Genomic DNA, 25,325 nt, shown 5'->3' on the forward strand with positions numbered 1-25,325 from the left:
AATTTAAGTTTAAAATTTTTTTCTTTATTCTGCTAGCCTTCAAGCCTACGTATAATTCTAGCCTTGTATACTGTAAATGCTTTTAAATTACATTCTGTATTAGACCCTTACCTTATAAGTCTTTGTTACATAGCCTGCTAGGGACTTACATTATTATTCACATATTCAATAATTCACATTGCTTGGACAGATCATCAATAGGCAGTCCAAGAGACAAAACAGTCCAAACAGACAAACAAAAATACCTTTCTCTAGCATACATGCTTCTTTGGAGGTGTAATCTTCTTATACTAGCATCCCGTATAATGGTGGCAGAGAGACATTCTTGAGATTCCTTCTGCCAGCTGACCTGTGCCACTTAGTTACATAGTCTTTTTGTCAATACAAGCAATTAGTTCCTCTTCATATCATCACAATTTAGTGCCTGTAACTTAAAACATAATAAGCTCAATTCACAAAATCTTAAAGAAGCCTATTATCAGGTTTTTAATTGTTGTCTGTGTCCTTGCTGGGGAAATTCACTTTCTTTGATTGCCCTTATTATCAATGTTACCAAAAATAAAAGCAAGGGTAAATCAACATTTTTGAATTGCTACCAGAATGTAACTAGAGGGCAGATTTCCCAATGCAGACACTTCTCCTGTGACAGCTGTCTAAGAGGGGATTTCTCCCACATTGAAAAAATATCCTCTCACTTCCGAATAAGTCACCAGGAAGGGAAGTGAAAGGAAATATCCGTAATGAGACTCAGTTTGCTAAAATAAAATAGACAGTTGTTTTCATACTTCCCTACACTATCCAAAAAAAAAAAAAGATAAGTATTGGTTTGAGATTTTTTTAATGGGAAGATTGTTTTCAAATCCACTCAGTAGCCATAGCAATATTTGGGGATTGCACTGAGTGGGAGGGTTGGACATTCTCTTAAGGATATTACTTCAGAATGTGAATTATGTTCAGTGCTAGTTCCAAAACACAACAACATTTTGAGTCCTACCCAAAGAAGGTATATATTAGTATGAGGCGAGTAGTTATGGTTTATATGGGCCTCTGTGTTTTTCTGTAGTATTTAAAAAGGATACCATTATAATTCTCATAATTCTTGTTTTATTGCATATTACAGTACTTTAATTTCACTGTTGAAACACTTGCAAATGTTCTGTTTAATCATCACAAAAAAATCCAATTTGAATGTCTCTTGCTTGTGAGACTCATTTTTTTTTCGTGACCACTTGTTTTATGGATCTCAGCAACCATTTAAGAAAACATATCTTTTTTCTTCTCCCTTGACCCACAGTATAGATCACTTTGTAGGTAGTCTGCCCTCTCTACTGTACTAATGAGTCTGTTTAGGTGTTACATTATAACAGCACAATTTGGATGAAAAACAGATCAATTTGCCCTATATTATGTATGACAAATGTAATCATATTCCTGCATCCAGATACTTATGTGAACTGTTTTATTTTGGTGCCCACGTTGCTATTTATCTGCCTCATCTTTTACTGTATGCCTCTACAATATATACATTTCTGATAACATTTACCTATAATAAAATTTCCTTTGATTTATTGCTATCTCACATCTACAGCAAAACCACCCAAACTATCCCATTAAATAGGTTTACTTATATAATTTTATTAATAAATTAATATACTTAAATAGTACTTAGTACTGTACAGTAAAACCTTGGATTGTGAGCATAATTCGTTCTGGAAACATGCTTGTAATCCAAAGCATTGTATATTAAAGCGAATTTCCGCATAAGAAATTGTTAATTCTACAACCATTTATTCATAAATCCTTCAGTTTATAGTCCATATAAAAAGATTATAGCAATGTGATAGGTTGTGTAGCCATAAAATATCCATCCATCCATAAATGGCAGCCTCCACAAGGGGATTAGAGGCAAAATCCAACAGGAGCTACAGAGCAAAAAAGAGAAGAGAGGCGCCTCTGAGTGTAGCATGGTTACATTTAATAAAGGTACAACATCTGGCAACTCACATGGCTGATTATTAAAGTGACACATCTAAGTATGTAGGCATCCGGGGTAAAGCTGTCCACATAGACCATCCTCTGCACCGCCAGCTCTCAACGCTGACAGTCTGCAATCATGATCGGGAGTACTACTCTGCAGTAGAGCAATCTGAAAGTGAGGCTTGAAGTGCTCGTAGATCGCAGTGTAGAAGGGATGACATCAATGGCAGTGCGGAGGGCGGTATATGTGGACAGCTTTACCCCGAATGCCTGCATACATAGATGTGCCTGTTTTAATCATCAACCATGTTGCTAAATGTTGTACCTTCATTAAATGTAACCATATTGCTACACTTCGAGGCATCTCTCTTCTCTTTTACACTCAGTTGTGACATGACACTACTTGTATATCAAGACATTGCTTGTTTATCAAGTCAAAATTTATAAAAAAAATGTTGCTTGTCTTACGAAACGCTCTCAAATTAAGTTAATCTCAATCCAAGGTTTTACTGTATTCCTTATTGCCTGGACCTACACTCAATAATATTGCCTTTTGCCTTAAGTTTCTTCTGAAATACAGATCTTTTTTATGCAAAATTTAAGCTTGCAGGGAAAGATTTCCAGGATTTCCATTTAGAAAATATTAAAGCCATTGGATCAACATGGCACTTCAAAAGAAAAAGTCAGAAATGGCATTCTCCAGTAGGGATGGGCGAACGGTTTGGCCCGAGCATGAGTTGGCTGTTCGCTCATTTGACGAACACTCAAATTATCATGGTGTTTGTTCGGCCTGCCAAATGACCACAATGCACTGCGCCGCCGCACATGCATTGGTAGCCCTGATTGGCTGAAGCAATGAAAGCTTTGCCTAGTCATGGCAAGTAGCACTGTCAGAGCCATGATTGGATATTGTCATGATGGCTCTATCCAATCATGGCTCATTGCTCTTAGTCCCACCCCACACTATAAAACTATTCTTTCAATAGTGGCCATTTGCATTGTGATATTGATGTGGAGTAGATTTCAGTGCGTTACTGCCATATTAACGCAGTATATTTCAGTGTATTACTGCGCGTTTAACGCAGTATATTTCAGTGTGTTACTGCACGTTTAAAGCAGTGTATTTTAGTGTGTTACTACACGTTTAATTGTAACGCTCCTGTGTTTTTATTGTAAGCTGGATTTGCAGCTGCAGAATCTCCACTCAGTAGTCATGTAGAGATGTGTTGGAATACCAGATCCAACTCTCCAGACTCATCACTGTGGGCCTGTCTGCTTCAGCATACAGATATACACACACTCAATAAGATGTTCCTGGAGTGATAGGATGTATATGATAGTATGGAAGTGATGTGCTGAAGGGACAGGTGTGAGCAGTGACAGTAATGGTAAGCACTTGATAGTAATGTTCAGGAGAGTAGTAGATGGTAATAGGTAGAATGCAGATAGGTTAGTAATCATGTATGGTAACAGGTGGTAAGGACAGCAGATGACATAGACAGGATAGACTAACCCAGTGCAAGGATAGATGGTAGTAGACTCAAGAGCTAGCAATCTATGTAACAGTGCAGATGGTAGAATTAGTATGCATAGATAGTAACAGTCCTTAATGTGCAGAAGATGATAGTGTAAGTTAGTTATGGAGGATTCCCCTGTGGGGTACTTATCACTAGTAAGGTTTAGTAAGTAGAGGGGTCCAGTAGTGAGGGAGTGATCCGGTAGCGAGATACGGGATCAGTTGCGAGGTTCCGGTCTGTTCCAGGTAAAGGCAAATAGCTGGAGGTTCCGACAGCAAGACAAGGCTTGTGAGTATGTAGACACACATTGAACGAACAACGTGAGAGAGAATGCTGGCGATTGAAATAGCCGCTCAGCGGCGCTCAGCGATGACGTCATCCGTCTTAAAGGTGTATGCGTTCCACCTAACTAGAAAGGTGGGACGCAATGTTTTGAAAGGAAAATGGTAAATAAGGGTACCAAAGGTACCAGAATCTTACATTAATGCAGTACATTTCAGTGCATTACTGCACGTTTAACGTGGTGTATTTCAGTGTGTTACTGCACATTTACTGCAGTATATTTAGTGCATTATTGCACAATTAATGCAGTATATTTCAGTGCATTAGTGCACGTTTAATGCAGTATATTTAAGTGCATTACTGCAGGTTTAACGCAGAATATTTCAATGCGCTACTGCGCGTTTAACGCAGTATGTTTCAGTGCATTATTACACGTTTAACACAGTATATTTCAGTGCGTTACTGCACGTTTAATGTGTGTATTTCAGTGCTTTACTGCACGTTTTATGCAGTATATTTCAGTAAGTCAGTGCAGTTTTACTGCAGTATATTGTGGTGTGTCAGTGGAGTGTCTCTGTGTAGTGAGTACTCAGGATAAACTGCACCAAACATCACTTTCCATTGATTGAAGTGCATCCACGTACACAATTCTACATCTTTATTACATTTTGTTAATAAGCACCCCCCCATCATGTCTGGGAGGCCAACAAGGAGAGGCAGACATTCCCATGGAACTGTGAGGGGGTCGGCAAGCAAAGGTGGATGTGGTCTGTCCTCAGGCAGGGCATAATTTCCTCTGTTTAGTGATGATGCCCATGATTTCCAGCCACAGCATGCAGAGGAGGTTGTGGACTGGCCTACTAAACCATCCCCATCCTCCTCATCCTCTGTCATCCAAGCAGAGACTAGTGTGCAGTCCACTGCAGCTGCCAGAGTGGCTTATTCTGCCTCCTTATCCACAGCTTTTCCTGCTATAGCCCCAGCATCAGGCATGGAGGAGTCACCTGAGTTATTTGAACACAGCATCAGCCACTTGCTCCTTGTCGATGCATGATGATGATGAGGTCACTGACGTGACTTGGATGCCAAATGGAGCAGAGGAGGAAAGTAAGGGTGAGGCACGATCTCAACAAGGCAGCCATCATGGAAGAGTAGAGAGCAGCCACCCTATTCCATCATTGTGGAGCTGTTATCTTCTGGCCCACTTCCCACAGCTCAGTTGTCTGGGCCTTTTTTAGCACATGTGCAGCCGAACGCACTGTTGCAGTTTGCAAACTTTGCCTCAAGCATATCAAGTGTGGCAAAACACCAGCCATTTTGTTACCACATGCTTGACAAGGCATTTAACCTCCCACCAGTCAGCCCATTGGCAAGAGCACCTGAAAGCCACACCAAAGGGATGCAATTCTACTCCTCCTCACCTCAGTCTACCTCCGCTATACCTCATGACCTCTCGGTAGCCTCCACTGACAGGGATTATGGTATAGCGAAGGGTGCCCCAGGTCCTTGCAGCACATCTGCCAGTAGCACACCACCAGCTGTAGACTTTAGGAGGCAAATTTCTTTGCCCCATCTGCTGCAGGGAAAAAAAAATACAGTCACTGCCACCCACATGTCCAGCGTCTAAATTCAAGCTTATCATTTACAACTCCTGCCTTTCGGTCTGGTGGATTCTGCCCCCTTCCGTGATTTCGCAGAATGTGCTGTACCACAATGGCAGGTTTCCAGTAGCTATTTATTTTCATGTAAGGCCATTACAGCTCTGTACCATCATGTGGAAGGCAATGTTTTGGGATCGTTGGGCAAGGCAGTCAGCCACAAGGTCTACGTTACTGCTGACACGTGATCCAGCAAGCATGGTCAGGAAAGCTATATTTTGTTCACAGCACACTAGGTAACTCTGCTTGCAACTAGGAAGGATGCAGGACAGGGCTCAGTACTGCAGCTTGTTGTGCCGCCAAGTCTCCATACAGCTAGTGGTAATCATGCGAAATTTGAGAACCGCCTGATTTGTGACATGTCCACCGGGTGGGACTCAACTTTGGCAATGCTGCAGTGGCTGCACATGCAGCAGAGGGCCATCAATGTGTACCTGTGTCAGTATGGCACAACGCTAGGCTAAGGATGGCTCTGCTTTTTTCCCTACGCCAATGGCTGCTGATAAAGGATGCATGTACTGTACTGTCACCAATTGAGGAGGCCACAAGGATGGTGAGCCATGACAATGCATGCATCAGTGACACAATCCCGGTGGAGCAGACTCTGTATGGCATTATGGACAGGGGACTCGAGGCAGAGCAGCGGAAAGAAAAGGAGGACTTCCTTTCCTCTCAAGGCCCACTTTATGCAGACACCATTCTTGCCACACTGCAGAACACACAAGAGGAGAGGGAGAAGGAGGAGGAAGAGGAGGAAGAGGAGGAGGATTCTGGTAGTTTGGGAGGCATTGAAGCAGAGCAAGACATACACGTTAACCTTTAGCAAAATATTTTCTATCCCCAGAATCCTTGGGAGTACTACCTGACTGGGAGGAGGCAGTTCCAGATACTGTAATCCTCAATGCCCCTGAGGAGTCTGCTTCTCATGGTGCATGGGCTCCCTTTGCTTCAAAGCCTGCCAAAGGACCCGAGAATACATGGCATCAAGGAAAAGGATCACTATTGGTTTGCAACTCTCCTTGACCACCATTACAAGGGGAAAGTCTCAGAACTCATCCTGTCCCCACAGAGGGAGCAGAAGATGAAATCCCTTGAGGACACCTTAAAGAGGAATTTATGTAACACCTTTCCTAACTCTGGTAGCTTACAGTCTCATGGAAAATGTAGTTTTGAGGCTTCTGTTGGTCAAGACCAGGCTTATCAGATTTGCTGTTTGGAGGCTGAAGAGTGGGAAATTTGAGTGAAGAGTGATAAACAGTTTTGCTTTTGACTACTGGTGACTGTTTGCATTTTAGGGGCTCTTTCCTTGCATTTTTTTAGGGGTTTTTGTTTTCCCTTTTTTGTTTCCCTTTTTTTCTGTCACTTTTTAAATAGCCTTTTTTTTCTCTCTTTCTTTCTTTCTTTCCTTCCTTCAGACTACTAATTAAGGGAAGTGGTTAATTGGTCACAGGTGCTTCAGGTGCTATATAAATGTTTGCTGGACTCATTTGAGCTTGCTCTTTCTTGAGTTTGCCACCTTATTGCTTGCTGGAACTCTGAGCAAGTGGAACTTGACTAAGTGGTGAGTTAAAAAACAGAGTTTAAAACAGGAGATTTGAACAGGAGTCTTCAGACCTGTAACATCTGAAATTTTCTGTTAGTTGTATTATTGTTGTAATTGGGAAAATGTGGGGATACCGCTGCAACAGATGTGAGCAGGTTGTCCTTCTGGAAGCTCACATTAGAGACCTGGAGGAGCAAATTGCAACACTGGGCAGAACGGGCAACCTTGAAAGGGGTCCTCTGCTCGCTGAGCAGGTGGCTATTGGGGTTAATGAGGAGGGTGGAGGGGTAAGTCCAGTTTATCAGGTAGGAAGATGGGTTAATACAGTCAGAGGGAGTGGTAGGGGCTCACAGAAAAGGAAGGCCAGACCTGGGTTTGAGCACCCTAACAGATTTGCCATGTTGGGTGAAGATGTGGGGGTTGCAAGCTCAGAGGTGGCAGCCCTAGATGTCACTGCTATCCCTAACAGCCGAGAGAGCAGTCAGTCTAGTAGAGGGGGTGAGGGGACTGTAGGTAAGTGGTAATTGGGGATTCTATAATCAGAAGGACTGATAGAATAATTTGTCGCCAGGATCACCTCAACCGAATGGTTTGCTGTCTCCCTGGTGCCAGATTTCGGTGTGTAGTGGACCAGGTTGATAAATTACTGGGAGGAGCTGGGCATGACCCAGCTGTCTTGGTCCACATTGGAACCAATGACAGAATATATGGAAGGTGGAGGCTCCTTAAGAACCAATTTAATGAACTAGGTTGCAAGTTGAAGGGAAGGACCTCCAAGGTGATATTCTCTGAAATACTGCCTGTGCCATGTGCAACACATGAAAGGCAGGGGGAGATTAGAGAGCTGAATGCATGGCTAAAGACCTGGTGTAAGAAGGAGGGACTTGGGTTTTTACAGCACTGGGCTCACTTTTTATTGGGGTGCAACCTATGTGCTAAATATGGTTTGCACTTAAATGGAAGGGGGTCTTTTGTGCTAGGGGAGAGGTTTATGGGAAGGCTGGAGGAGTTTTTAAACTAGGATTGAGGGGGAGGGTGAATTAGATTATAATGGGGCAGACAGGTCAGACAGGGTTCAGCCCCTATTGGTGGGTGGATTGGGGAAAGATGGGGGGGGAGTTATGGCAGAGGATAAGAAGCTTCCCATGTTATAAACAACTATTGGAAATGGTACTATTTGTACCAAAATTAAAAATATGCAAAATAAGTGTGCAAAATGTGACAATGATTTAAAGTGTTTGTTCACCAATGCCAGAAGTCTGGCAATCAAAATAGGTGAGTTGGAAGCTATGGTGCATGAGGAGAACTATGACTTAATTGGTATTGCTGAATCTTGGCTTCATTCTTCATATGACTGGGCTATGCTCTCTTTCGGAAAGACAGGGTAAAACGGAGGGGTGGTGGTGTCTGTCTCTATATGAGAAGTGATCTCAAAGTGAGTGTGAAAGAGGACCTAGTTGATGGAGAGTGTGCTGAGTCTGAAGCAGTATGGGTGGAAATGTACATGGGTGTGCGTAATACAAGGATTATCATTGGAGTTTGTTATAGACCTCCGAGTATTAATGAGGAGGTGGAGATTTTAACTACCAAGACATTGACTGGAGTAATGGCACTGCTGGAACTGTTAAAGGGCAAAAATGTATAAACCTATTACAAGATAATTTAATGGTGCAGTTTATTGAGGCCCCCACTAGAAATGATGCTCTGTTGGACCTGGTAATCTCAAACAACGCAGAGCTTATTAATAATGTTCATATAAAAGAACATCTGGGTAGCAGTGACCATAATATGATTTCTTTTAATGTCAGCTGTAAGCAAAAAACGCATACAGGAAATACAAATACACTTAACTTTAAGAGAGCAAATTTTCCTAGGATGAGGGCTGCTCTCCAGGATTTCGACTGGGAGGGAATATTGGCATCAATGAGCACAGAACAGAAATGGAAAATTTTCAAAAAGACTATGCAAACTCACTGCAAATGATATTCCCATGGGTAATAAGTTTAAAAGGCTAAAAAAAACCTATGTGGCTCACGTTCAAAGTTAAAAAAGCTATAGATAAAAAGAAAAGAGCTTTTAAAAAATATAAACAGGAAGGAACACTATCATTGTTTAATTGTTACAAAGAATATAACAGAATATTTAAAAAGGAAATCAAGGATGCAAAAATTCAAAATGAACGACAGATTGCAAAAGATAGTAGGACAAACCCCCAAAAATTCTTCAAATATATTAACAGTAAAAAGGTTAGGTCTGAGCATGTAGGCCCTTTACAAAATAATCAGGAGTGGGTGACTGGGGACAAAGAGAAGGCAAATGTATTAAATACTTACTTCAGCTCTGTATACACAAAGGAGCATGGGGGAGCTCATGACCATAATAAGGATGGTATTGACAAAGCCCCAAATGATCCACAATGGCTCAAAAGTGATATGGTCCAGAAATATTTAGACAGAATAATGGTGGATAAAGCGCCTGGACCAGATGGCATCCACCCACGCATCCTAAAAGAATTGAGCTCTGTAATTTCAAAGCCTTTGTTTCTTTTAATTTTTAGGGACTCGTTAAGGAATAGTACCACTGGATTAGCGTAGGGCCAATGTGGTGCCTATATTTAAAAAGGGATCAAAGTCTTTGCCAAGTAACTATAGACCTGTTAGTTTAACTTCTATAGTTGGGAAGATACTGGAGAGTTTAATAAAAGACCATATAGATGAATTATTGGTGGAAAAAATATTTTAAGCAACAGACAGCATGGATTCATGAAAGACAGAAGTTGTCAAACAAACCTGATTTCTATTTAATGAGGAGGTAAGTAAACCTTGGACAGAGGGGTGGCTGTGGACGTAGTATACTTGGATTTTTCAAAAGCGTTTGACACCACAGACAGCTAATGTGTAAGGTAAAGTCTACTCGCTTGGAAAAATCAGTTTGTAATTGGATAGAAAATTGGCTAAAAGATAGAATTCAGAGAGTAGTGGTTAATGATTCTTACTCTGAATGGTCTAAGGTTATCAGTGGTGTACCCCAAGGTTCAGTGTTTGGACCCTTACTTTTTAATACCTTTTTAAATGATATAGGGTCTGGGATTAAAAGTACCACTTTAGTCTTTACAGATGACACCAAGCTTTACAGTGGAATAACTTCCTTACAGGATGTCTCCAACTTAGAAGCTGACCTCAATGCACTTTTTCATTGGGCAGCTATGTGGCAAATGAGGTTTAATGTTGATAAATGTAAAGTTATGCACTTTGAGGCTAAGAATATGCAAGCATCATACATACTAGGTGGAGTAGAACTGGGGTAATCCATAGCGGAGAAGGATCTGGGTGTTCTGGTAGATCATAAGCTTAATAATAGCATGCAATGCCAAGCTGCGGTTTCCAAATCAAGCAAAGTCCTTTCTTGTATTCACAGAGGCATGGACTCCAGAGAGAGAGATATATTTTTGCCCCTGTTCAAATCATTAGTAAGACCTCATCTGGAATATGCAGTTCAGTTTTGGGCACCAGTTCTTAAAAAGGATATTGGGGAACTGGAGAAAGTGCAGAGAAGCGCAACCAAACTAATAAGAGTCATGGAGGAGCTCAGCTATGAGAAAAGATTAGAGGAACTGAATTTATTCTCTCTGGGTACTACATTTTTTTTTTTAGGTAAAGTTGATCCAGGGAAAATCTGATTGCCTCTCGGGGGATCAGGAAGGAATTTGTTTCCTCTGCTGTACAAATTGGATCATGCTTTGCTGGGGTTTTTTCGCCTTCCTCTGGATCAAATGCGGGTATAGGATTGTGTATATGGGATGGTATGGTTGGGTTTTCAATACTGGTTTTATTTATTTATGTTTTTTCTTTTTGTTGGTTGAACCAGATGGACTTGTGTCTTTTTTCAACCTGAATAATTATGTAACTATGTAAGACAGAGAGGAGCTGTTGAGAAGGGACCCCCTAAGTGATGCATTTCACAATGGGTTTTAGTCCTGGGCGCTCAGGGCTCTCAGCTTCAACATCCCATTGGCAGCGTCTGTATCATATGGTGGACAATTATCTAGGGGAAAACTGAGATAGAGAGCTTTCCAGTTGACAATCCACTGGGTTACTGGGTAATGAGAATAGATCACTGGCCAGAACTTGCCTAGTGTGCAATTGAGCTGCTGGGCTGCCCTGCATCCAGTGTGCTTTCCAAAAGGGCATTTAGTGCTGCCAGAGGTTTTTTTACCGAGTCTGTCCACAGACTCCGTGGACTGGCTGACATTTATCAAAATGAATCAGTCCAGGTTTAATAGCAGCTATCAAGCTCCTGATGCCGATGTTGATGATTAAGTGTTTTTAGGATGTGGAATCTCTGCAAGACTTCTAGGCTGCCTAGCTTTGTGGGTGGTAATTTAATCTAGAAGAATTTTTTTGGTGTAGGTTTCATGGGCACAATTAACACCCAAAGACCTATTTTTCCGCACCTGTTTGACAGGTCCATATCATTTCAATTTTTGACAGAAAGGCCAATTCTTTCTTTCATTAAGAGTACCTCTATAGGGTTACAATGTAAAAGCACCACCACCATCACCCAAATCCCAATTTTCTACACATGTTACTTCTTTTCAAAGTCTGCAGAAGAGACACCAGAATTTATCCAAAAGATCTCTAATCTTTTTCCCAGTGCACTACATTGTGGCCTCATCATAAAGACTGGCTCCCCAAGCCGTTGCTTACAAAATAAAGAAAGCTTGCAGGGAAAATGTCATTTTTTTGGCTTTATAAATGCCATTATTACTGAAGCAGCTTCTATACACGGTACAGTTGTGCCACTTTACAGGCAGACTAAGGGGACCCCCAAGGCACTATATTCAAAGGAATTTTTCATTTTTATTATTATTTCTTATTTTAATGCTTTCCCTTGAAGCATCAGTAAACCACTGCTCATTTTAAAATGATGTTTTTTACAAACTTATTTTTCATTGATACACATCCCCCAGTGCAGTACCCAGACCCCCATAACCATTGTATGCCCAATTACTTGCATATAAACCTTCAAAATGGGCACTTTTGATTTTTCCAGTTCAGGTCCCATAGACTTCATTGTGTTTCGTTATTCGGTTCCGAACATTTGGGATGTTGGAAAGTTCTGCCACAAACCGAACAGGTGCAAATTTAGACTTTTCTTTAAAACTCAAATATAACTATGCTCTTCTCCTGTCAGCATATGAGCCTTGCTGCTGGTCAGTAAGACCACACAACACATTAACTATTCAAGAGGTAGCGCCAAGCTCAAGTGTAGGAGGATAATGCCAAACTTGCATTTAATTTCAAACGTCTGTATCTCAAGATCTATTGATTGTGTAGATATACAGTAAATGACCCTTTACGTATATACTTCTGCTTTCATAAGCTCACTTTAATTACTCAAGTTTGTTTTAGCAGTAGGAGGTTTAAGGACAGGATTGATCTGGACTAACTATTTGCAAAATTTGTCACAGGTCCCATCCACACATTTTTTAGTACATTTTATGATGAATCCTAATACCTAGTAGAGTTACTAAAATCTGAACAACCAGGAGATGTAGTAAAAAGCATGTTTTTGCTGCCTGAGCAGTTCAACTTGAGATCATGTTCTCAAGTTGGTGGATCAACCAAACCAATATAAATGTTTTGTTGAGCACCCTACACTTGGGCCGAATATCTGCCAAAATGAGTCTTTACAGTAAAAACCAGACAACTTTTGGTCCAGGTATACAGCTGCCTATCTGACGGAAGGGAATCTCACAACCGGCTTTTGTTGAATAAGCATGCTTGAAAATCAGCAGCCGATTGGCATCCAATGATCGCTTGCAGCCAATCACTGTGAGTGATGACTGGTGTGTTCTGGCAGGGTCCCTGTCAGAACACAATAGTACAATGAGGGAGATCACTGTACTAACATTGCATAGTTAACACTTAACGTGTGTACTAGGCTTTACTATTAGATGGGTTGGGTACATTACACTAGAAGTTTCATACTGCCTTTTCTGAAACTGCCATTATGTTTCCTCCACCACAAATATACTAAAAGGAATTCATGTCTGTATACAGTAAGAAGAATCCACACATGATATCCTAGATAAGGTTAGTTCAGCTGTTACTTGCAGTAAGTCAGGCTATTGTTAGAGTGTTTCTGATGGAAAAGTCATATAAACCACACCAACATATATTGCAATAATGCAATATATTTTTTAAATAAAACAACAATACTTACAATGTGGTATGAATGAAAATTTACAATAAGATGTTCAAATTAGATGAGTATGTAGGCACTTTTTTTACTTGTGCTCTGCCAAATAAGGTATTCCTATGTAAATGTTAAGTTCTAGTTTAAATTATGGATAGATTGTTTAGACTTTGCTTATCCTTAAGAAACATATGTTAAGAAAATGGAAAAGCATCTTTATTTATTGCTTACAATTAAATGAGATTGTTAAAACAAAAAGATATTTTTTTCAAATACAGAGCAAAAAGCATGCCTCTCACTGACACTGATATATTGCAAACTGGCCTGAACCCCCGGCACAGCAATTAGCAGGAAAACATTAACACATAAAAACTAAAGTATTGGTACTCTGAAAAAAAAAACACATTGGCTATAAGGTTTCACTTTTTCTTTTTCTCTTGTGTGCTAAATGCATTATGTAAATAAATGACAGCAAATTGGATGGATGACATTTGTTCTGTCTAGTTTATTTAAAGCTTAACAGGGGCAGTAAAGTGTAACTTGTCCCTGAGCTGGGGTCTATAGGTCATCTGCAAACACACCTGTCTTCCAATGACTTTCTTTGTGTTACTTATAGTGTCTTTTGCTCTGAATAGATGTGAAGGATGGCTTCGATGGCCTTTCTCTCTTCACTAGTAATATTTATCTGGACAGTGTGCTAACATTAAACAGATGTCCAATGGATGTCAAACATCTGCAGAAGAACATTCTTTTTCAATGGGACTGTATATTCTGCTAACCAAAAGAGTTGCACACAATGGAAGAGATTGACCCTAACACTTTATGGCAGAAGACACAAGATACGCAATCCTGTAAATCTATTCCTGGGTTCCAAGGAGACGTCACGTAGAAAGACACGATAGACAAAGTAAAAGCAACACATGGAGAATCCAAAACATTTAGTGGGTTAGCAATCTACAATCTCGCAAAACACTTCCTTTATTCTGCATTGTAAAATTCTTCAAGACAGAGGTCAAGACAAATAAGGAATCATCTCTCTTTATATTTATCAATGCCATAACTCAAATATAAAATATAACTATGCTCTATTTTTTTCTATATGTATTTACATATAAGATAAAATTACAATTATTATAACCCTTATGTAGTTCTACATAGCTCTAGCTTTCTAGAATATTGCTGAATTGTTTGTGTTCTTTGAATCACTATTAATAGACATTAGAATACTTTAGTAACATTTTAAAGTAAAGCACTATGCAAAATTTGCCCTTGCTTTCAATTCCAGGAACACAACCTGAAGTGAAAGGAAATCTCAAGGGATGCAATAATTCCCGCCTAAACCTTCCCCGCTAAACCAAAAAATGTTTTTATCTAGATATACATTTTAACTATAACTCCTTAACCAAGCCTTAACATTGCCTAAACTCTCAATGCTGACTAAATATCTTTAGACCTACAAATGCATGAATCATTATGGATGGGTGCCAAAATAGGAATCGCCCACTTTTACAATTTGTCATTCATTTCAAGAGTCAAAGCTTTCACTACCAATGCAGGTCTAAACTGAAATTATAGTGGCTGATTATGATATTTATTATTCAATTTCATAACTTGTAGGGGTACAGTTTTTTTGGTTGTCTAATTTCTGCATGTAGATATCGTTTTTTTTTTTAACTAAAGGCAAATACGTTGTTCATGTAGCAAGGGAGTTTTCCCTTAGCTTAGTGAATGAGGTGAAGCTCTGCTGATTTTCATCATCCAATCTTATATATTTTTTTTTCCTTTGCTAATGATATGGGTATTCTTTGCAAAATGAACATTTACCACATTCACTAAGCTAAGGGGCAATTGCATTGTAAAGTGAAATTTCTGTTGCAAATTGAACAGTCTGTTTTACTTAACACTTTATTTTACTTTACGTTTACTTTTTACTTTTACTTTAATTTACTTTTACTTTACACTTTTACTTTACTTAGAAAATCAACCCTATTGTTAGATTAGGGTAATGAACCAATGCGCTAACCAATAAGTGGATTCAAAGGGGAATATAGATGTGCGAAAGAGAGCGATAGCAGCCAATTTCTGTAGTGTCACCACCTACAATACATATAACATAGAAAAATCAGCACTATAATAAACAAATAGTATCATTGAAATAAGGACCAACATAAAATGTGTTCAAATCCAATAATGTGCATATAAAACATGCTAATATGTGGGAAAAAAAACATATGTGAAAAAAATTACACATGAATAGTGCAATGAATGTGAGGAGAAGTATTCTCAAAAAAATAGTCTATAGTGAAAATCCATAAATTACTGGGAAGAAAGGATCACAATTGCTAAAAGTCCAAACATAATAGCGACGACAATCAATATTAAAAAACGTGTCTTCTGTGCAAAATCCCAGACACCAACAGGCACTTATCCACTTATAAGTGCAATGGCCGCTCACCTCAATGAATCTCGATCAGTGACATGGCTCCACTTTAAAGGCAATTTTAGGTGTGGTTCGAAAGAATGTGGTTGTTATTCCCATATTCTATTGGGGGATAGTTTTTGCTCTACAGCCTGTAATGTCACCACTTAAAAAAGCTGCGCTGAGAAAAACCCCAAATGACATTATTCCAGAACTTGGTAAAAAGAGGCATCCGATCTTCTCCAAAATATGATATACTGCACTTATCTCAGCAACCAGTCTGATCTATGGAGAACGTCAATGTAGACGTTCTCCAAAGATCGTGATGTTTTTTCACGTATGTTTTTTCTCCACATATTAGCATATTTTATATGCACATTTTGGGATTTTTACACATTTTATGTTGGTCCTTATTTCAATGATATGATTTGCTTATTATAGCGCTGATTCTTTCTATGTTACAACCACATTGTTATTAATTCATGAAAGCTGGAGAAAACATAAAGAGCACAAAACTGAAGTTGCTGCCCATGTCAACCAGTAACAAATCTTTCTTAATTAAACTACAATTTTGTACTCTCTATCTGTTCTCCAGTTTTGACCAATCTGTCCCAATAGGTTTTAGTTTTTGAAAAATAGCCATCAATAATAATACATATATTGACTATTTATAACCACCAGTATCTATAACACATTAGTCTGCATCATCACTATAACTCTTTGTTCTTAATTCCTATTTAATTTATATTTTTAGGGAGAACATGCCACAGTGTATCCTTGTTTAACCATGTTTTGTTCCTGTCTTCTAAGCAATAAAACATTTCATGATCATCTTTTATCATGACCACATTGCCTAAAACCAAGTATTTAAAAAAAAAAAACTTTACTTAGTAAATAATAATACATTTAAAGTTTAATAAATGTTAAAAAAGAAAAATAAATAACAATAGAGTTCATTATGATTGCTTTTTACTGCCTTATCATCTCTTGTGGTTATGTACAAAATAAGTATTGCAAAGTGTTGCCACCTTACGACAGGAAGAATGTTGCTGGCAGGATCACCTGGTGAAAACAATGGGAAAAATGCCTAAAAACCAAAGCAACCAATACATCTAAGGACTAATAAGCTGAAATATATGAAATGTTTGTTCTTGGCTTTAAATATGCTTCTACCAATTGACTTCTGTCCAACCACACTGCTGGAAAATTTCCTCTTGATTAGCGCTGTAGGCTATCCCCGCTGTCAAAATATAAAGATACAATGGAAGGATTCCCACTTCCACCCTAAATGTTTGGATAGGGGAATTGTGTCCATTTTTTTCGTTCAACCTACCTAATCTATGGTCAGCTTAACTGTAAATGGAGCAGAAATTCTTGTGATAAAGCAAAAGAGAGAGTGGCAAGAAAGTGTAAGAACAAAAGACACCAAGGGATCTATATACATTTTTTAAAGCAGTTCACCACTGAATATCAGCATTTAAGGTGGCATTGACCACTGGATGGTGGTCACTGGTCAGTGCTATCTTAAATGCTGCTGCTCAGTGATCAGTGCCTCCTTAAATGTTTGTGTTTAGTGGTTAGTGCCCCTTTAAAAGCTATTGTTCAGTGGTCAGTGCCCACTTAAATGTTGATATTCAGTGGTCATTGCTCCCTTTACTGTTGATGCTCAGGGGTCAGTGGCCCCTTCATTGTTGGTGTCCAGTAGTAAGTGCATCTTTAATTGTGTTCAATGCCTCCCTTAAAGTGGGTGATCAGTGGTTAGTGCCCCCTACAATATTGGTGTTTAGTGTCCCATGCAACACTTGTGTGCAGAGAGAGGTCAGCCCCACCTACTAAATTTGTGGTCAGTACCTCTTGTAACATTAATATTCAGTGCACCCTGAAACTTGTTGTCAGTGGCTCCTGCAAAATTAAGGGTCAGTGATCCCTGAAACATTGGGGATCAGCCCTCCCTGAAACATTGGTGGTCAGTGCCTTTTGAAATACTGGTGGTCAGTATGTTTGCAATATTGGTGGTTAGTGGCCACTGCCCTCTTTTATTTGGTGGTTGAATCTGGATTTTTTATTGAATTACCACAACACAACCATAAGCCAAGTGTTTGGACTTGTGGTGCAATTTCATTGACTTTAATGGGCAAGTTTGACAGGCAATGTTGACTGTCAAACTAGACAGGCCAAGTTAAATTTCCCACAAAGCAAAACATCGTAGGTTGGGCATATATAAGACCACCCTGCTGTAAAAGTGTGGTTTAATCAAATTTGTTTACTTCCCCCATTGAAGCCCATGGGAATGAGAAATCACCAAATCTCACTCAAAATCTGATAAGACTAGCATTACCATGGAGCAGTCACTCTCGCACATCACAGATACAACTATGATGCTATAAGCACAGGGGTGTCCAGTGTTCTGGTGACAACCTGCAGCCTGTGGGGGGAATTTGGTGCATTTTACACTTTTTGTGTGGCCTTCAGGGCCCCTGTGGGCACTTATTTGTGTTTCCCTATTGCCCTGTTATAGCAGGGATTTCTAACAGTCTCATGTAATATGTCTCCAGCCTATGACTGTCTCCGGAAGCATGTCCCAAGTCTTCAAAAACTCCTTAAACTTTTTCAAAGTCTCTGAAAGTCTCCTGCAGCATGTCTGTAGTCTCTGACCATCTTTTGTATCATGTCTGCAGTCTCTGACCATCTCTTGTATCATGTTAACATTTTCTGACCATTTTCTGTATTATGTCCACAACATCGGACAACCTCTTTTATTATGTCCACAGTCTCTGATAATCTCTTCTATAGTCTTTGACTATATCCTGTTTTGTGTCGGCTGTCTCTGACACTGAATATTCACTAAATATTCTTATGTGCAGCCCTTTGGTGATATAGATTGCCACACTTGAGGCTCCCATACCAAGAAAGTTGACCACCACTGTCCTAGTGCCCTTAATACCAAGACGTCCAGTGGACAGGAGGCATTTATGTAGAACTAAAGGCAAAACCCTTTTTTTTTTCATTTTGGATAGAGTAAGGGAGGGTATAATCCCTGTCATTTTTTTTTGCCATCTGTGTCCTATTGGGGAGATTTCCCCTTCACTTCCTGTCCCATAGCCCCATAGGTCATCAAAACTGTCCCCATTCAAAGATTTCCCCTCTATTAATTTTCTGGGGACAATTAAAAATTGTTGAATTTCTTTTGCTTTCACTTTCAATAATAATGGTAAACAGGACAAACAGAGAGGGTAAATCTCCTTATTGAGGGCAAAGACAGTAATAAAAACCTAATAGGTGTTCTAATCCAGCTCACACTTTATAATCAGTTACAGCAGCATTTTTTTGCTTTTGGGATAAAGCTTTTATATAAATAAATAAAAGCTGATCATTGTAAGCACCCCTGTCAGGGTTAAATGGTTTATCTTAACCACTTACCGCAAAGTGACGTAGATCTACGTCGGCAAACTTTGCGGTAGTATACCGGGATGATGCCTCTAGCTAGAGGCACCATCCCAGTACCGTGGTTTACAGCCGACGGCCGGCTTTCCGTCAGTAATGACCGATGCGGCTCGGGAGCCGCTCGATCGTTACCCGGGTGAGCGGGAGGGGATGTGCCCCCCTCCCGTCGCCTTCCGTGACTTTGCTCGGGGCTCCCGTCCCACCGATCGGGTCTCCAATGACGTAACCCAGAGGCGGCGTCCATGACGTCACTTCCGGGTTACTGTGCTGCAAAAGGCGGCAAATTGAAAAAACGGCTGTATGCAAAAATGCCGTTTTCGGCGTTTTGCATACATGGAAGTGTAGTGGAGGGGTCTAGGGTCTTTTAGACCCTCGATCCCTTCATAAAGAGTACCTGTCACTGCATATTTGTGTCACAAGGGATGTTTACATTGCTTGTGACAGCAATAAAAGTGAGCAGATTTAAAAAAAAAAAACCTGTAATAAAGTTAAAAAAAAAATAAAATAAATAGGAAAAAAAAATACGTATATGGAAGTCGAGCCGCGAATGAAATCGCTGTTCAAACCACACATGTGAGGTATCGCCGCTATTGCCCGAGCTACACTCTAACTCTAAACTGGTAGCCGTTAAAAAAATTTAAAGCGTCGCCTATTGAGATCTTTATTGACCGTAGTTTGTCGCCATCCCACGGGGGGCGCAATTTTAAACAGTAACATGTTGGGTATCTATTTACTCGACATCATCTTTCCTAATATACAAAAAAAATGGGCAAACTTTACTGTTTAGTATTTTTTAAATGCAGTGAAATGTGATTTTTCAAAATTTTTCCAAACAAAAGGCGTTTTAAAGACCGCTGCGCAAATACCGCGTGACAAAAATATTGCAATGACCGACATTTTATTCTCCAGAGTCTTTGCTGAAAAAAAAAAAAAAAATATATATATATATATATATATATATATATATATATATATATATATGTTTGGGGGTTCTAAGTAGTTTTCTAGGAAAAAATACTGGTTTTAACTTGTAAACAAAAAGTGTCCGAAATAGGGCTGGGGCTTAAGTGGTTAACTCTGCAAACTGATACATCAGGAAGAGAACTTTATCTTTTGAAAAACAAGAAACTTACAGGTTGGATCGCCAGGTGAAAATACAAAAAAGAAAGCCTAAAAAATAAAAAAGCCTAAAAAATAAAACGAATACAGCCATCACATTAAAGAGCTGGTAAGCTGCAATATAATACATGTTTGCTTTGGGGTTTAATACTGCTTAAAAAGAAAATATGTATGTAAATATGAAGTGGTGGCGCTGCTTATAAAGTGCAAACAGGTATATATAAATATATAAAACGAAAAATATAATGTAAAAACACAGATGTGATTGAGAAATAAAAATATAAATATAAATGGTGAATATGTAAATAATACCACAATATAGTGAAATTCCAACATAAAATGGTATTGGGAATGAGTTAATATGAAATATATGAAAAAATATAAAAATATAATAATAAAATAAAGTGAAGTATAAATAACCACCAGAGTGCGTAGTATGAAGAGCAAAGTACTAAAATATATATATCTCTTAGTATATACCTAAAATAATAATATCAGCATGTGGCAATAAAAATACAAAGGCAATGATATAAAAGGTGTGCAAAAAGTGCAACAATTAAATTGGGTGTGCAGGAAACTTTTACAGAAAAAATATGAGTAAAGTGCGGGAAACTGTTTTTACAAAGTGCAACAAGAAGTGATGTGATCTAGATTCATGTGATAAATAGTCCGTATAATAATAAAGGTGCAAACAGTATTATGGGCAAGCTCAATGTGCAAAGAAATATGAACTCCAAGGTAGAAATGAGAAATGGTATTAGATCAGATCAGCTATTAAGATAAGTCCATATATAGATGGTTGTGCCCCGAGGAGTGGTGAATGGATAAGTATCCAGCGGTGACCCCCAAGGTGGGTGACTGGCGAGTGGTGGGGAAACCTCTAGTAGAAAAACCTACTCACCAGATGTACCCACCCCACACAGGGGTATAGGGCAGGTACTGTAGTAATATCCTGTTGGTCCTGGCTCTGGGTAGTGGTTCCCTTCCTGGGGGAGATGTAGTATAGGGTCCGCAGGGATATCCTAAAGTGAAATCCTATCCGGTAGTGGGATATCCAACGATCCGTGGGGTGAACTGATAGGGCCGCTCAAAGGTATGTGGATGGAGGGATCATATAAATGGAAAAGAACTCGATAGTGTGATACCGTTTTTAAAGTTTATTCCTTCCAGCAGTAACATAAAAATGGGTACTCACATAGATAAAATCAGTAAACAGCGAGGTAATGGCGTCCCGGAACGCAATGCGTTCCAACTGGAGACCGGAACCGGAAGTGACGTGACGGCGCTGTACGCGTTTCGTCATGTGACGTCTTCTGCAGCGTCCAGTCACTTCCAGCGTAAGCCCTTTTGTATATGGTGGTTGCTAAGCGACGGGGCTCATTTGTGAAATACAACGAAAAGTAACAGGTGTTCAATATAGACTGATGCCGTGGGTCAATTGCGAAAACGTGTGGTGCAACTAATAAGAAAATACGACCATGGCTTTCTTATTGGCAATTGCAAACCAAGTGTGTGTATATTTATATCCTATGATAAATCCAATAACCCACGTCCGCTTGGTTGAACCACCATATATACATACAGGGAGGTATACAACATATATATATATATAATAATAAAAAATACTAAACATTTTATTTATTAACAAATATTATAAAAACAGAGGATAAATATAAAATATTATATAGTGTGTCGTCTGGTGGAAGAAAGTATGTAGAGGAGATAAGAAATGTAATGCGCCATCTGGTGGACAAACATATATATGGTATTAACTATATGATGTATATACTAAAAGTGTGTATATAATTAAATAGAAATAATTATAAAACATGATAGTGATTTATAAAAATAGTTATAAAATTAATATGTGGTAATTGGTGAAAGGCAATGTGAATAAAGGTGTGAAAATTATAAAAATTATATAAAAAATATAAAAAATATAAAAAATTATACAGTTGATAATATTGAATATCAATAATTATAAGTGCTTATATAACATGAAGATGTGATGTAAAATAAATATATATATATAAAATTAATATATAAATGTGATAATTAGTGAAAAGTAATGTGGATTAAAATATAAAATAGTATATTATGAAAGGCGTTTTGCATACATGGAAGTGTAGTGGAGGGGTCTAGGGTCTTTTAGACCCTCGATCCCTTCATAAAGAGTACCTGTCACTGCATATTTGTGTCACAAGGGATGTTTACATTGCTTGTGACAGCAATAAAAGTGAGCAGATTTAAAAAAAAAAAACCTGTAATAAAGTTAAAAAAAAAATAAAATAAATAGGAAAAAAAAATACGTATATGGAAGTCGAGCCGCGAATGAAATCGCTGTTCAAACCACACATGTGAGGTATCGCCGCTATTGCCCGAGCTACACTCTAACTCTAAACTGGTAGCCGTTAAAAAAATTTAAAGCGTCGCCTATTGAGATCTTTATTGACCGTAGTTTGTCGCCATCCCACGGGGGGCGCAATTTTAAACAGTAACATGTTGGGTATCTATTTACTCGACATCATCTTTCCTAATATACAAAAAAAATGGGCAAACTTTACTGTTTAGTATTTTTTAAATGCAGTGAAATGTGATTTTTCAAAATTTTTCCAAACAAAAGGCGTTTTAAAGACCGCTGCGCAAATACCGCGTGACAAAAATATTGCAATGACCGACATTTTATTCTCCAGAGTCTTTGCTGAAAAAAAAAAAAAAAATATATATATATATATATATATATATATATATATATATATATATGTTTGGGGGTTCTAAGTAGTTTTCTAGGAAAAAATACTGGTTTTAACTTGTAAACAAAAAGTGTCCGAAATAGGGCTGGGGCTTAAGTGGTTAACTCTGCAAACTGATACATCAGGAAGAGAACTTTATCTTTTGAAAAACAAGAAACTTACAGGTTGGATCGCCAGGTGAAAATACAAAAAAGAAAGCCTAAAAAATAAAAAAGCCTAAAAAATAAAACGAATACAGCCATCACATTAAAGAGCTGGTAAGCTGCAATATAATACATGTTTGCTTTGGGGTTTAATACTGCTTAAAAAGAAAATATGTTCAGGGCACTTGGCACAATTCAAATCTCCAGGTGTTCCCCTACATTATATTGAATGTTCCCTTTTCTGTTCCACTTTAGTTTGGGTCCACTTTTAGTGAAATCTAGTTTAATGACATATGAGGTATATTCAAGCAACTTGTACATTTTGTCATAGTCATAGTCTTGACTTTCTCATTATAAATTTGTGAAGTGAAAGTAAACTGGTTCTGGCTCAAGTCCTGCCTGGAATGGAGTAAGGGGGGGGGGGGGAATAGGAATGAAAGTCTGGTCATCTAGACCTGTAATACATTCCTGCATATTAAACGAGGAGGTTCCTCTCACAATATACAATACCACCTATTATATTACATACAGCATATGTAATACGGTGTTTGTAAAGTAGATCATTATTTAAAAAAGTAAGCTGTATTTATATACAGAACGAAATGGGGAGCATTATGGGAAGTAGGCTACAGATGTTTAATCTGCTTCTGGCATTCAACCGTTTGGCAAAAATAGAAATCCCTAATTGTACTTTTGTGATTCTAATGAGTTCTGGCTTCATTTCATAATGCTGGGCCCAGTATTGCATTTTATCTCTGCATTTTTTTCCCTTTGTTTTATAAGAGTACAAGAGAATAATTAATTGTTGGATTTTGAGGTCACTGAATTAGATACGGAAAATACAAATACCCAGTCTATTTTGCAGTCAGGTATATATATATTTAAATAGGTTATCATGGATAGTTATTGGCATTTCTAATGGAATAAATTGGACACAATTTCTTTCCTTTATTCTCCACAGAGCCTGACTGATTATGCTACGAAGAATATGATATTAAAGTCATAAATGTATATAACAGCACGGACTATCATATACATAAAAACATCACAATCCCATTCAAGAGAGAGGGTGAGGGTTTCCCCTAACTTCTTTTCCAAGCGGAGCAACAGAGCGTGAGTGGGAGTCTCCCAATATTGGAAGGAAATCCCATTTTCAACAGCTGTCAGTTGAACAACTGTGCCCATTGAAAGATACAGTATTCCTCTACTCATGCGCCTTTGACAACTAAAATTTAGAGTTTCCTCTCATCTTCAATTCCATTGACAATGATTCCCCGTTAGGTAGTGAGGGTGGATCTCCCCAACAGAAATATAAACATCTATTAGAACCTAAAAGATGATCTAATCCTGCCACGCTTTATCCAAAACTAGAAAGAAAAAGCTTTGGCTGAAGTTGTATTTTAAGTTATCAAAAAGTTCAAATATGACATACCAAATCCATTAAAAGGTGTTGAGCTAAGGTCCCAGTCAAATGCAGTTTTGCCCAAACCACAGGAAACTATCAAATGAAAGTAGCCAAAAGTAATCAACTGTGTGTGAATTCCCTGTAACTAATGGGGAGGGATGCTAGTCACATCATTGACCTAATATGGCCATATGACCATATTTGAACAATGTCAATGACCAAATATGGCCATGTAGCCATATTAGGTAAGTTATGTCATCAGAATCCCCACCCCTTTGTCACATGCAGCTGCAGGGAATGTTTGGTCTACTATCATGTGACAGTTCATGTGACAGATAAAAAAAGGAATCTAAGACCATAGTGGTCATAGAATGCAACTTAAAAAGGCAAGAAATAGTGACAAGAAGGCATCAGGTAATTGAATAGTTTGTTACAAACTGTAAAATAGACCTCTTTTTAACAAAATAGCATAATTTTGTCCTTCTTTGCATTTACAGCCAGTAAGATATGCATGGCACCTCTTTAAAGCCAAATTCCAGTGACAAGCCTCCTGCCTGCCAGTTCTTTTTTGCATACATACCTTTTTGCAGATGTCTTCTGGCCAGACTTGTGATGCAACAGGATCCAATCCACTTTCTCTTCCATTCTCCTTTGGTGTTGGTGTCTTCAATGATGCAGAGAGTGATGATGAAGTTATGATCTGCAACATTATTCCTTAAGCCCAGAATGATGTGATAACACACCCCTTGTACACTGTTCATCATTCTCAAGACTCACAGAAAGTGGGTTGAATGATACTGGGCTTCAGAAAAACACCAGCACTGGATGACATAGTGTATGCAAGGTCTATCTATCTATCATCTTGAA

The sequence above is a fragment of the Pelophylax lessonae genome (genome assembly GCF_965119305.1).
Source record: "Pelophylax lessonae genome assembly, chromosome: 2".
In the NCBI taxonomy this organism is placed as follows: Eukaryota; Metazoa; Chordata; class Amphibia; order Anura; family Ranidae; genus Pelophylax; species Pelophylax lessonae.